This window comes from Panthera pardus, unplaced genomic scaffold (genome assembly GCF_024362965.1).
Source record: "Panthera pardus isolate Hobbes unplaced genomic scaffold, ASM2436296v1 HiC_scaffold_11, whole genome shotgun sequence".
NCBI classification, from domain to species: domain Eukaryota; kingdom Metazoa; phylum Chordata; class Mammalia; order Carnivora; family Felidae; genus Panthera; species Panthera pardus.
Genome location: NW_026526666.1, coordinates 61,080,910 through 61,093,736, shown reverse-complemented (window position 1 = coordinate 61,093,736; position 12,827 = coordinate 61,080,910). Strand labels below are relative to the sequence as shown.

The following is a 12,827-nucleotide window of genomic DNA, read 5'->3' as shown; positions in this document are numbered from 1 at the left end:
GCTCACTTTCTAAATTCTGGCAAGGGAACCCAAGTGTCAACTTTGCACAGAGACATCCTCCCTACGTGCCTTCTCCCTTTCTCCCAGCGTCAGGAGCAGCTTTCTGGGGCACTTGGATGATCACACAAAGAGGAAAAACAAAGTAGGGGGAAATAAAAGCTGCCTCCAGTCTTTGAAAAAGTGGGAGGTGTTCCCTGAGAAGGGGAGAATTACCCACGCAGGTAGAAGGAGCAGAGAGACAGGTGCTCCAGGGCTGGGCTACTCCATTATGGTTTGCATGGGTAACAGGTTGGGGCTGAGCGTGCATGATAACTTCCTCCCGGTGCTCAGTCCTCCTGAGACATTTGTTTCAAGTTCTGCGTTGTATAATGGGGTCTAAACCGAAAGAACAAAATCGCCTTTCATTTTTTTTTTTTTTTTTTTTTTACTTTTTAAAGTTTATTTATTTATTTTGAGAGAGAGCCCGTGCATGTGTGAGAGGGGGAAGGGGCAGAAAGAGAGGAGAGAATCCCAAGCAGGCTCCGTGTACTGTCAGTGCAAAGCCCGATGTGGGGCTCCAACTCTCCAACTGTGCGATCATGACCTGAGCTGAAATTAAATGACCTGAGCTGAAATCAAGAGTCAGACGCTTAACTGCTTAACCGCATAACCGCTTAACCGACTGAGCCACCCAGGCACCCCCAAGATCACCTTTTCAATTGTTAAAGAGTTGTAGTCACTGGGAGGAAAAAAAAATCCCTCCTCCTCAATTTTGGGGATCAAGAAAGCAGCGGTGGGCGCCAGATGGAAAAGTAAGTGCTGGGGAACATGGGAAATGGGAAAGAGTAGCGGTTACTTGGGTTACACAGAGAATAGAGAGGTCAGAACATACTAACACCTCAGGGAAAACTCAGTTCCTGTAAACATTTCTATTTGTTTCCAAGGTTAGTATGGCCTGGAAAAAAGAAGCGTATTTCTTTTAAGTGAAACTATTATTTTATTTCAAATTTGGCTTATAAAGGACAATACTAACTTCCTCTAGCCCATACAAATAAATTATTTTTGGCTCTAAGCAGTGATAGATAAAATGAGCAGACTAATTTTGGACAAAAAGCAAAGTCTGAAATCCCTCTGAAGTTGGTAATGGAAATAGTATTCCTTCCTTCTTTTATTCATTCATCAAACGTTCAAAGAAAGCCTTCCAGGGAGACAAGAGATTGGCATAACTAGTTATCAATAATAGTATAAATGCAGTAGTTTATGATTGTTTATTTTAACAAAATAAATCATATCAGATTCAGAAGCATTGTTTTTACAGCTCTCTCCCATGGGAAGGGTAGAATTACAACAAGGGCTCTAGGAACTAGTGTGCTAGTCAAGTATAAAAAAAGAAGAGAATTACAGCTGTATGGGAATATAATGAAGAATAAGATTTTTCTTGTTCTTAGGCTTTTGTAGTCACTCTGTACCAATTACTGTCCTAGAAAGTGGTAATTACACAAAAGAGATATAGGTACAGGTCAATAGAACGCTGAGCGAAAGATTCGGGGGAGTTCTAGCCCAGAGTCATTAGAGAATCCTTAGTGAAGGTGGAAAAACGTGGGCATGATTATGTGATATAAGACTTTAAAAGGCAAGATAGCGCTTTAATTATTAAACAATACATTTTTATTTTATTAAAAAAATTTTTTTTTAAAGTTTATTCATTTCTCAGAGAGAGAGAGACAGAGTATGAGCAGGGGAGGGGTAGAGAGAGAGGGAGACACAGAATCTGAAACAGGCTCCAGGCTCCGAGCTGTCAGCACAGAGCCTGACGCGGGGCTCGAACTCACAAACTGTGAGATCATGACCTGAGCTGAAGTCGGACGCTCAACCAACTGCGCCATCCAGGCGCCCCAGTGAACAATACATTTTTAAAGCATATATTAAGAACCTAGGTGATTGGGATACAAAGATTAACAGGATAAAATCCTTGCACTTGAACACTGCAGGGAAGGGGTATAAGCACCAAAAGAGGCAGAAGAAACAATGCTATAGAGCAAAATACGACATTAGAGCACAGTATGGTGCTAGAACAGAAGTGATACAGGACCTTACAGGAGTAAACAGGAAGAACCCTTTAGGGCTGCCTGGGAGGGGAGAGGTGAATCCAGATAACATTATGCCTGAAGTGAGATTTCATCTGTTACTCATTCACTCCACTGACATGTATTAAGTACATGTATCAACATATATTAAGTACCATTACCATGTACTGTGTACATAGCTTGCCCTCAAGGGATTAATAGTCAAACGGTGAACGAGACCTATAAATAGGTAAGTACAATGAGGGATTTAATTGTATAAAGCACACGACATTATTAAAGACAGCGTGGTCAACTGTATCTGGGACGTTGCAGAACGGCGGGACCGAGGAGGCGAATTTTGAAACCCGTGGAGGTATTTGTTAGGCAGACCATGATCAGGAGTACCAACGGCTAAAGGAGTTCTAGACAATGAGAACAAGGAACTTGCCTGCTATAGCTTCATGTGTACACAGAATGGAAAAGACCTACAGGTAAGAAAGATGAGGCAAGAAATGCGATTAGTAAGGAGATTAGAGAGGGCCTTGAATGCAGACTGAAAGAGTTTGAATTTTACTCTTTAGATGAGTACTTTTCAAAGTAGAATTCACTAAGTCCTTGAGTTCCAACGAAGTCTCTAAGAAAGGTACTGGGCATGCCAAAAAAGCAGATTTCAGGGGTGCATGAATTCCAGACTATGGAGCTTTAAACATTAATCATTAGGCAATGTAAAGTCTTTGCACATTTTTATTTTATGGATTTATTCAATTTTAATTTTTTAAAAAATTTGAGACAGAGAGTGCACGAGCAGGGAAGAGAGAGAGAGAGAGAGAGAGAGAATATTAAGCAGGCTCCATAGCTCAGCATGGAACCCAACGCAGGGCTCAATCCCACAGCCATTAGATCATGACCAGAGCTGAAATCAAGAGTTGGATGCTTAGTCGACTGAGCCCCGCAGGTGCCCTGTCTTTGAACATTTTTTAAAAATATTTTTTTATGTTTATTGTTGAGAGAGAGACAGAGACAGATACAGAGAGACAGAGTGAGAGCAGGGGAGGGGCAGAGAGAGAGGGAGACACAGAGTCCAAAGCAGGCTCCAGGCCCTGAGCTGTCAGCACAGAGCCCGACGTGGGGCTCGAACTCACAAACTGCGAGATCATGACCTGAGCCGAAGTCAGACGCTTAACCGACTAAGCCACCCAGGCACCCCTTTTTAAATATTTTTTTATGTTTATTTATTTTTGAGAGAGAGAGACAGAGACAGAGACAGAGCGTGAGGAAAGGGCAGAGAGAGGGAGCCGTCTTTGAACATTTTTAAGGAAGAAAGCGATAGGCTAAGAATTGTTTAAGGAAGATTCATCCACCTAGAGGTCATCCAAAATTGTTCCATTTCTCTCCTAATTCATAAATAAGCAGTCACTAAATCCTATTCATTCTTCCTCTTCAATATTACTCGAATCCACCCTTTCCTCTCCTTCCCTGCGGGAACTGCCAGTGGTTCGAGTCCTTAACCTTTTTTCCCCTGGTCAAATACAAGAGCCTTCTAACCTACGGTTCCTTACTTTTCAGGCACTTCTATCCATGATTTTGTCATACCACTTCTTGTACCATTTTTGCAATCTATTAAAGTGTATATGATTTCCATTAGAGTATAAGTCCAGGTATGAGAGGTCCTGCAGGACTGTCGAATCAGGATTCACTGCTAAACGTTCCACAGGTATTCATTCTGTCTTACACCATCATTTCCCCCCCCCCCCCCCCCACGCTTCTACGGGATCATACCAATCGGCACGCAAGCATGTGGCATTTTTCCTCATCCTAAACCATTCCCTCTTGTCTCCACATTCCCCAATTGCTACTACCCCCTGCAAAGCCAACTTCATAAATTTCTCTGCTCCCTTTCATAGCCGAGAATTGGAGGGAATCGTCTTCTCCTAGGTCTTCAATTTTCTCCTCAACTCACTCCATTCATACCATCATCATCATACCACTATCAAGTCCATTATCAAATCCAATAGACAACTCTTCAACTCCAACTTGCTTAACCTCTTGGTAGCATTGGGCAAGGCTGCCAATAGGGTCTTGAAACAGTTGATAATACTTTCTTAAACTTCCTCCTACCTTAGTGGATATTCCTTCTTAGTATCTTTTTTTTTTCCCTAACTCCTCTTCCTTTTATAGTTCTCTAAGTCTGACCTACCTCAGTGTGAGAATCTCTTCCTTTTGCTCTTTATATTGATTTCCCAAGGGATCGCCAGTCCTGGGGTATATATACTGATGGTTTTGAAACTTGAATTTACTGTCTGGACCTGTCCCCTGAGGTTCCCATTCTTCTGGTTGACTACTTACTGGACGAATCCTTTTGAATTTGGTTAAACTTCTCACACTCACCATGGTCAAGACAGAATTGTGTCCCTCGTCCTTCCCTTCGTCCCAACTGATTTCTCATGAAGTCTTTTGCATGTCAGTCTGTGGCACCCCCATCCATCTGGTTGTATGGGCCAAAAGAAATCAAAGTGTTTCATTCCTTTTTGTGATTCTTCTCACATCACTCAACCGACCACTGGCAAATCCTCTTGGATAAAGATTCTATTGGGGCGCCTGGGTGGCGCAGTCGGTTAAGCGTCTGACTTCAGCTCAGGTCACGATCTCGCGGTCTGTGAGTTCGAGCCCCGCGTCGGGCTCTGGGCTGATGGCTCGGAGCCTGGAGCCTGTTTCCGATTCTGTGTCTCCCTCTCTCTCTGCCCCTCCCCTGTTCATGCTCTGTCTCTCTCTGTCCCAAAAATAAATAAAAAAAAATAAATAAAAATAAAGATTCTATCAAAATATATGCCGAATTTGGATGGTTGTCCCCATCCTCACTGCTATGACCCTAGTGTAAGAGCTTATTGGCCCTCGGCTGTTTCTACTACACAATGGCCTCTCAGTTTCTCTGCTTCAACTCTTGTCCCTTTCGACTCTTTTCCACACGGCCATCCAGAGAGGTCTTTAAGTTTATGATTCATATCATGCCAGTCTCCTGTTCCAAAATCCTCCAAAAACTGTGATCACACTGTTTAAAAAGTCCGGAGTTTTTACTATAGCCTAACCAATATGATCTGGCTGTAAGCATTCTTTTCTTTTCTTTTTTTTTAAGTTTATTTATTTTGAGAGAGAGAACCAGTGGGGGAAGGGCAGAGAGAGAGGGGGACAGAGGATCTGAAGCTGGCTCTGCACTGACAGCAGCGAGCCCAATGTGGGGCTCAAAACCCTTGAACCATGAGATCATGACGTGAGCCACATATGGACGCTTAACCAACTGAGCCACCCAGGTGTCCCTGGCTCTAAGCATTCTAATTGCAACGCCATCTATTCTCATTCTTGTACTCACCACTCTGGGCACATCGGTTTTCTTGCTGTATCTTCTGTATGCTATTTGTACTATCTCAGGGTCTTTGCTCTTGCCTCTGTGTGCAATGCTCTGATCTCAGACATTTTAATGGTTCCTTCCTTCATATAATTCTCAGCTGTCTGCTCAAATGCTACATTCTCAGAGAGACTTTCTCTGACAACCCGTACAAAATGCCTGTTCAACCCTTCCCCCTTCCCCACTCTCATCTGTGCATCCATTTACTCTGCTCATTTTTCTTTACTGCACTTGTCACTAATATTACATTAGATTATGTATTTGATTGCTTGTTTATTGTCTGGCTTTCCCCCTAGAATGTGACAAAGACACTCTCCTTGACAGGATTGTTGTCAGACTCCTCTGAGCCCAATTAGGCCCCACCCTTGGGCACCCTTAGGCTCTCCCCCTGGGCACCCACCCTTGGGCAAGAATACTACTAAGTTAGGGGCGCCTGGGTGGCCCAGTCTGTTAAGCGTCCGACTTCGGCTCAGGTCATTATCTCACGGTTCAAGGATTCGAGCCCCGCATCGGGCTCTGTGCTGACAGCTCAGAGCTTGGAGCCTGCTTCAGATTCTGTGTCTCCCTCTCTCTCTCCCCCTCCCCTGCTCATGCTCTGTCTCTGTCTCAAAAATAAAAAAATAAAAAAGAATACTACTGAGTTAGTTCAGCCAGACTAATAACCCTCACTACTCAACAAAGTTCTTCATCTTTACCATCACCTTGTCCTGTTAAGTCACTTTAGCAAAGAATTACTTTTTTTTTTTTTTTTTTTACTATTTTTTAAAAGTAATCTGTATGCTCAACATGGGGTTCACATTCACGAACCCATGATCAAGAGTCACATGCCCTAGCCTTTTAGTAATTTCCTACCCACTGACCCTCCCATCTTGCTCCTTGTCTATAAATCCCTACTTTTCATTATTGTATTTGGAATTGAGCCAAATCTCTCTCCTACTGTAAAACCCCAGTGCAATAGCCCTTATCCTATAGGGATGGAGACACAGACACACACACAAATATATCAATAATATAAATAATATTATAATAATATAAATAATAAAATATACCTTACCTTCCTTAAAATTATATCCTAGAAGAGTGTGTGGCTCTCAGTAGGCATTCAAAACATCTTTGTTCAATAAATGAATGTATTCAGAACAAGGAATGATATACTCAGAGAAGTTGGGAATCTTTAATAGATAAAGCTAATTTTATACCACTTCTAAAACCTTTCAATATTTTAAGAACAAAGGGTGAAGGTTTATTAATAAATACTTTAAAAAGTATTAATATGTTTAATTTCATAGAATTGCAACTTCAGAGTTAAGAACGCTTCAAGGGCACCTACTGCCCCACATTCTAATTAAAAAAAAAAAAAAAGAAAGAAAAGAAACTGAATTCTTTGGTTAGTTTTTAAAGGTCTTTATTCTTAGAGGGTGAACTATTTTGTCATTTACAGACGATTTGGAAATTTTGAAATTACATAATTGATCTTAAGTTTGCACTAACTAATCATGTCAAAGCTTTGCAGTTAATGCTAACAGGATTGAGCCAACAAGCCAAAGCATTAACACCCACTTGAGGTCATTAAAAGTGGATTACAAAAGACTTCAAATAATATATATACTATATTGTTTTGTCAAGGGTTGTTTTAATTCCAAAGCACGGCCATAACAAAGTTGATAATCAATTCAAGGTGACATTGATATCTCATTCAACCTCACCAATTTAAAAGTATTTAGTATAGATAGGCACTGAATTCATGCCAGGAGGGAAATAATTGATTTAGCTGATCTAAAAGTGTGTTTGAGCTTTTTTCAGGCAAGCTGTCAACACACACATGAAAGCAAGATTCTAAAAATGTGTCAGATCCATAATGTTTATACAGCAAAGCAAACAACCTTTGTTATTCCAATTAATGCATCTGCTCTTGGAAGAAATTTGATCCAAAATGTTTTATTTTTCTCAGCTACACTGAAAATTACAATGTTGACTCACATTGAAGCAATTTAGAAATGTACTCAGCCACAAAATGGAAATGGATTACATTAAGTTTAATATCTGTTACTAGGATACCTGCTAAAAATTACATCTCAAAGTTACATATTATATTTCCTTGAAAGGGTTTCAAGTATTGTCACACATATTGCATCTACTTATCCTTTTGGAGAAGGTTGGGCCCAATAATATTATTCTCTCAACCTTACAAACCAGTAATAACAAATGTCAAGAGGTAAACGTGTATAGGGAAAATAATGCACCAAGAGCAGTTTGTTGATACCTTGGGCTATAGCCTACAGTACTTTCTTGTAATCCTATCTTTTTCCTTTGATAGTTTCATTTTAAAATGGGGAGTGGGGACTGGGAGTTGAATTTCCTAACAATTGAAAAGAACTTTCAGTATAATCTATTTCAACACTACTAGTTTTACCAATGAGATATGAAATGATGTTGTTTTTTTTTTTTTAAGTGTATTTATTTTGAGTGAGAGAGCTCATGAGCTGGGAAGAGACAGAGAGAGAGGGAGAGAGACCTAATCCCAGCAAGCTCCATGCTATCAGCACAGAGCTTCACATGGGACTCGATCCCATCAACTGTGAGATCATGACCTGAGCTGAAATAAAGAGTTGAGCATTCAACTGACTGAGCCAGCCAGGTGCCCCTAAAGTACTTTTTTTATCAGTGAAATATTTTATCTGGTTATTTGCTTTCAAATACCTTAGGGAACAAATTAAAAAGTGCCAAGATAGATTGGTAAATGTTAACACTGTTGATAATCATCAAGGGTAGGGGTTATTTCTACTACCTAATTTGGTGTATGTTTGGAATTTTTCATAGTAAAAATTAGATAATTATTGGTCTTGTAATACATAAAACATATCATCAACACAGTTCATTAATCACTGAATGTCCAACTCTTCTTATTTTATATATGCTTTAAGTTTATTTATTTAGAGAGAGAGCACATGTGAGTGTGTGCAGAAAAGGGGCAGAAAGTAATGGAGAGAGAGAATCCCAAGGCTCCAGAAAAGGGGCAGAAAATAATGGAGAGAGAGAATCCCAAGGCTCCAGGCTATCAGTGCAGAACCTGATGCGGGGCTCAATCTCACGAACCATGAGAACCATGAGATCATGACCCAAGCCAAAATCAAGAGTTGGACACTTAACCAAGTGAGCCACCCAGGGGGCCCATCAACTCTTCTTATTTTAAACTTCAGAGCAATAACAGAAATGCCTTAGGATGAATCTATAAGGTCCTACATGTTCTCCCTTATGCCTATTTCCAATCTCACTAATGACTACTGCACTAAAGATAGAAAATTATGCTTTGTAGTTAATACGCATTTGCATAAAATAAAACTATTAATTTTGACTTTTTAATTTTATTATTTTTTTATTAAACGTTTTCATTTAAGTAATCTCCACACTCTACATGGGGTTCGAACTCACGACCCCAAGATCGGGAGTCACATGCTTTTCGAACTGAGCCAGCTAGGCACCCAACTTCTTTTTTTAAAGTGCTCTTCCCTATATTCTTGTTCCTTGATTCTATGGTTTAGTAACTATTTTGCTTATTTCAATTCAGCAAATATTTCTGGAATGATGTACCACTTTCTGTTAGGCCCTAGGAACAGCAGATGGGGTATGTAATTTTTATATGTAGCTATCTATGAAATATTCACTTATATATAAGTATATATGAAAAATACATGAGATATTAATATATAATAAAATTGATAGATGCTCTATTAGCTGTATGAAGAAAGTCCTATGGGGACCCCAAAGAGAAATGTGTGATCAAAAACTTGACGAATAGGGGCACCTGGGTGGCGCAGTCGGTTAAGCGTCCGACTTCAGCCAGGTCACGATCTCACGGTCCGTGAGTTCGAGCCCCGCGTCAGGCTCTGGGCTGATGGCTCGGAGCCTGGAGCCTGTTTCCGATTCTGTGTCTCCCTCTCTCTCTGCCCCTCCCCCGTTCATGCTCTGTCTCTCTCTGTCCCAAAAAAAATAAATAAAAAACGTTGAAAAAAAAAAATTAAAAAAAAAAAAAAACTTGACGAATAATGTCAGAGGAAGGACAGAATTATCTTTCTATGTGCTCTATAAAGAATATTAAGGGCACCTGGGTGGCTTAGTTGGTTGAGGATCTGACTCTTGATTTTGGCTCAGGTCATGATCCCAGGATTGTGGGATTGAGCCCTGTGCTGGGCTCAGTGCTGAGCATGGAGTCTGCTTGGGATTCTCTCTCCCTCTTCCTTGCTCTTCTACCTTGCTCACATGCCCCCCCTTCTCTCCCTAAAAGAAAATAAAAAATTATAAAACATGAAGAGACAATCAAAGAATATGCTTCCAAAAATGTACAAAAGTATTACAGAGGTGTGTGGGACAATTAATTTATAAAAATGTTATTTTTCTGGATTTAGGAATGTTTGTGTTGTCAGCTTCAAAGGATGTGTACATAGTTGTGTTCTCTCTTTCAAATAAATACTCACTGCACATTATATAAACTTCAGGTGCCACACAACGTGAATCCACTTGAGTGCCTGTAATTTGCTAGGCACTATTCTGGGAGTCAAGGATCCATCAGTGAACAAAATAGAGGAAAAAAAAAAAAAAAACCTCTCTCTTTGAAGCTTACATTCTAGTTAGGAGTGACTAGCAAAACGAAAACATAACAAACGAGGAAATGAAATAGTATGTCAGAAAGTAAGTGCCATGGGGGGAAAAGAAACAGTTGAGAAGGGTAGGGGGAAGGAGAGCGCGCAGGGCAGAGAGTATGGGTGGGCTGGTACTTCCCATGTTAAAATAAGGTGGTCAAAGCAGGTAAGTCTCATGGGGAAGGTGACTGAGCAAAGACTTGAAGGAACTGGTTGTTGAGAATACCAGTGGAATCTAGTGTAGTATATTTGGCTAGTGGTAGTCCACTATTCTCTTATTCAGGCTCTGAGTATTTGAAGTAAAATAACCCCAAAGACCCAGTATCAGTGGGTAAAGCAGTTAATAGCTGGAGCAGGGTTGAGAACTGAATGGCTGTCTGGGGCACCAATCTAGAGATAGGTATTAAAGAACATAGGGACACTATAGCATCACTGGAAAATAATCAAATGGGGAATATTGTTATTTACCAGAACATCTCTGTTGGTGGTGGGGGGTCGGTGGTGGTGAGACCTCCAAGGGGCACGGCACTCAAGGAGATTTGTTCTGATGAACAGTCAGGTTTGTACTCCTGGGGAGGGTGAGGCAGTTGGGAACCACATCCAAAATGCCCCAGGGCAACAGGAGGCTGCTCCCTGCCAATGAGAGAGTGGTGCTTTCCCAGCCTTCTCAGCCCTTAGGGTTCAATCTTGCTGCCAAACTGAGGTCAGGAAGACAGCTAAAGGTAGAAGCTTGAAGTATACATTGTTGGCCTGCCCTAGACATAACTATGAGAATGGGACTCCAATCGTGAACATTTTAAATGTTCTTAGAACAGCACGTTTAGTTTTCTTTGGCAGCTGTGGTATGGAAGAGAGACCAAAGGACAAGTCAGAACTGCATAGGGGTTCTGATGAGTCTGCCATTTAGCCGATTTAAGTTTTACCATCTACAAAATGGGGGTAATAATAAGTTTCTTTTATGGCAGTCAAATGAGATCATTGTGTTCAAATGAACGTTTTAATCAGCGAAGTATATACTTGTTGGCATAATAATAAAGCTACAAGGTCGTTCACAGTTGCTGGGTAAGGATCATAGTTATGAAGTATATAATAACAAATTGTAATTATCTAGGAGTAAAGATGGTGTGTAAAATGCTTTAAAATCTCCATTTATAATCTGCCTTCGTGGCGAATCAAGAAAACAATCTAACAGACTTTTCAATGTCTTTTACTGGTGTATCAGAAGAAGAGACATACATCATCTGTCTCAAAAGCAAAATTAAGTATTCTGTTTTCTTACTTATTTGAATGAATACCCAAATGAAGGTTCAGCATTAAAAATAACTGGCTGTTTTCTCCCAATTGCCAGCTAGGTCGAGTGATTCTTAAATGATACTTCTTGTCAGCAAGAAAGATGATCCCAAGAATGAACGAAAATAGCCTCTGTTCAACAGCTGTGATATTTATAATTTATAAGCTGTGATCATCTCTCATCAGATTGCCTTGGTGTCTGAACAAGAAAGGATGTATGTTTGCCATTCGCGTATCTATCACTTCTCAGAAAATAAACTTTTATTACATTTTATTCCTTCTGATCAATACATTTCTCTCTTTACACATAAACAGTGTGATAAGAGGGTTCCTGTTTGAGGAGCATGACCTTGAAACTCTAGTGTTATGCACAATGTTAATTAAGTATGTTCAACTACTCCGTAAACATTCAGTTCCAATCATCAAATCATTTTTAAGCACTGAAAGGCAACCCTGAAGACTCGGACCACATGGAAGGAAGAAAGGGAGGGAGGATGGGAGAGATCAATTCGTAACGAAATTCTTGTCAGTCTTTAATACTGTGCCTGCGTGTCACGCTTCCAGTTTCCTCTCACCCTTCTCCCCTACTTCGATCTCTTATTTTTCTTTAATTTGTGTCCTTATATCGCCCTTGCTCTTCACAATTCTCTAGGTCCTTTATGTATTTTACTTGCTTTGCTCATTACATTGTTTCCCTTTTCATTTCACTATTGCCCCCTTTGGGCAACTCTACGACCAGCTAAATCTACACTTTATATAAGCATGTGCTAAATTACAATCGAGCAAAAATCGTGACTGTGCGTTACTGGAGAACTAAACGCAAATCAGAACTGAGAGCTCTTGGGGAGAGAGCTCTTGCACCACAGGGCAAGAGGACGGAGAATTACAAAATCCACAGTGGAGAACAACCGAAGAGAGCACAAGTATTGCGTCCTCTGTGTGCCAAGACCTGCATCAGAAACACCCCGCCCAGACTCGAAAAACTTCCCCCTAGCGCTCCGCAGACTGACCTTCGATCGAGGCCCTTCCCCACCGCCGCCTCCCCCTGACTTCCCTTACACCCGCACTTTAGACTTCACGTCCCTCTCTCCCCACACTTCAGGCCTGCCTCTCTTCAAATTCGATTCCCACGTCGCCGCACGCCGACGCTCGGCCCCTCTCGGCTCACACGTTAGCTCCCCTCGGTTTCTCCCACGGCGGGTTCCGAAGCCTGCTCCCGCGCTAGGCGCCCCCCACAGGTGGAAGGGGCCACCCCCCTCCCTGCCCCGCTCCCTCCTCCGCACACCTGGCTGCCCCCAGGCCCGCCCCGCCCCCCTCCGGCGCCCCGCCCAGCCCCCAGCCGCCGCCGCCGCCGCCGCCGCCGCAGCTCGCGCCCGGACGCTCCCACGCCGCCGCCGCCGCCGCCGCCGCCGCCGCCGCCGCCGCCGCCTCCCGCGCGCCGCGCCCGCC

General features: G+C 41.8%; 1 long non-coding RNA gene across 1 annotated transcript; it reads right to left on the bottom strand.

Annotated features, from left to right (window-relative positions):
* Positions 1-2,290: 2,290 nt before the first annotated feature.
* Positions 2,291-12,618, bottom strand: LOC109266798 (uncharacterized). Its single transcript, XR_002079862.2, has 3 exons — positions 12,476-12,618; positions 4,434-4,530; positions 2,291-2,530 (listed from the first exon to the last, which is right to left on the bottom strand). It is a non-coding gene; the product is annotated as an uncharacterized LOC109266798 (long non-coding RNA).
* Between the last annotated feature and the right edge of the window lie 209 nt (positions 12,619-12,827).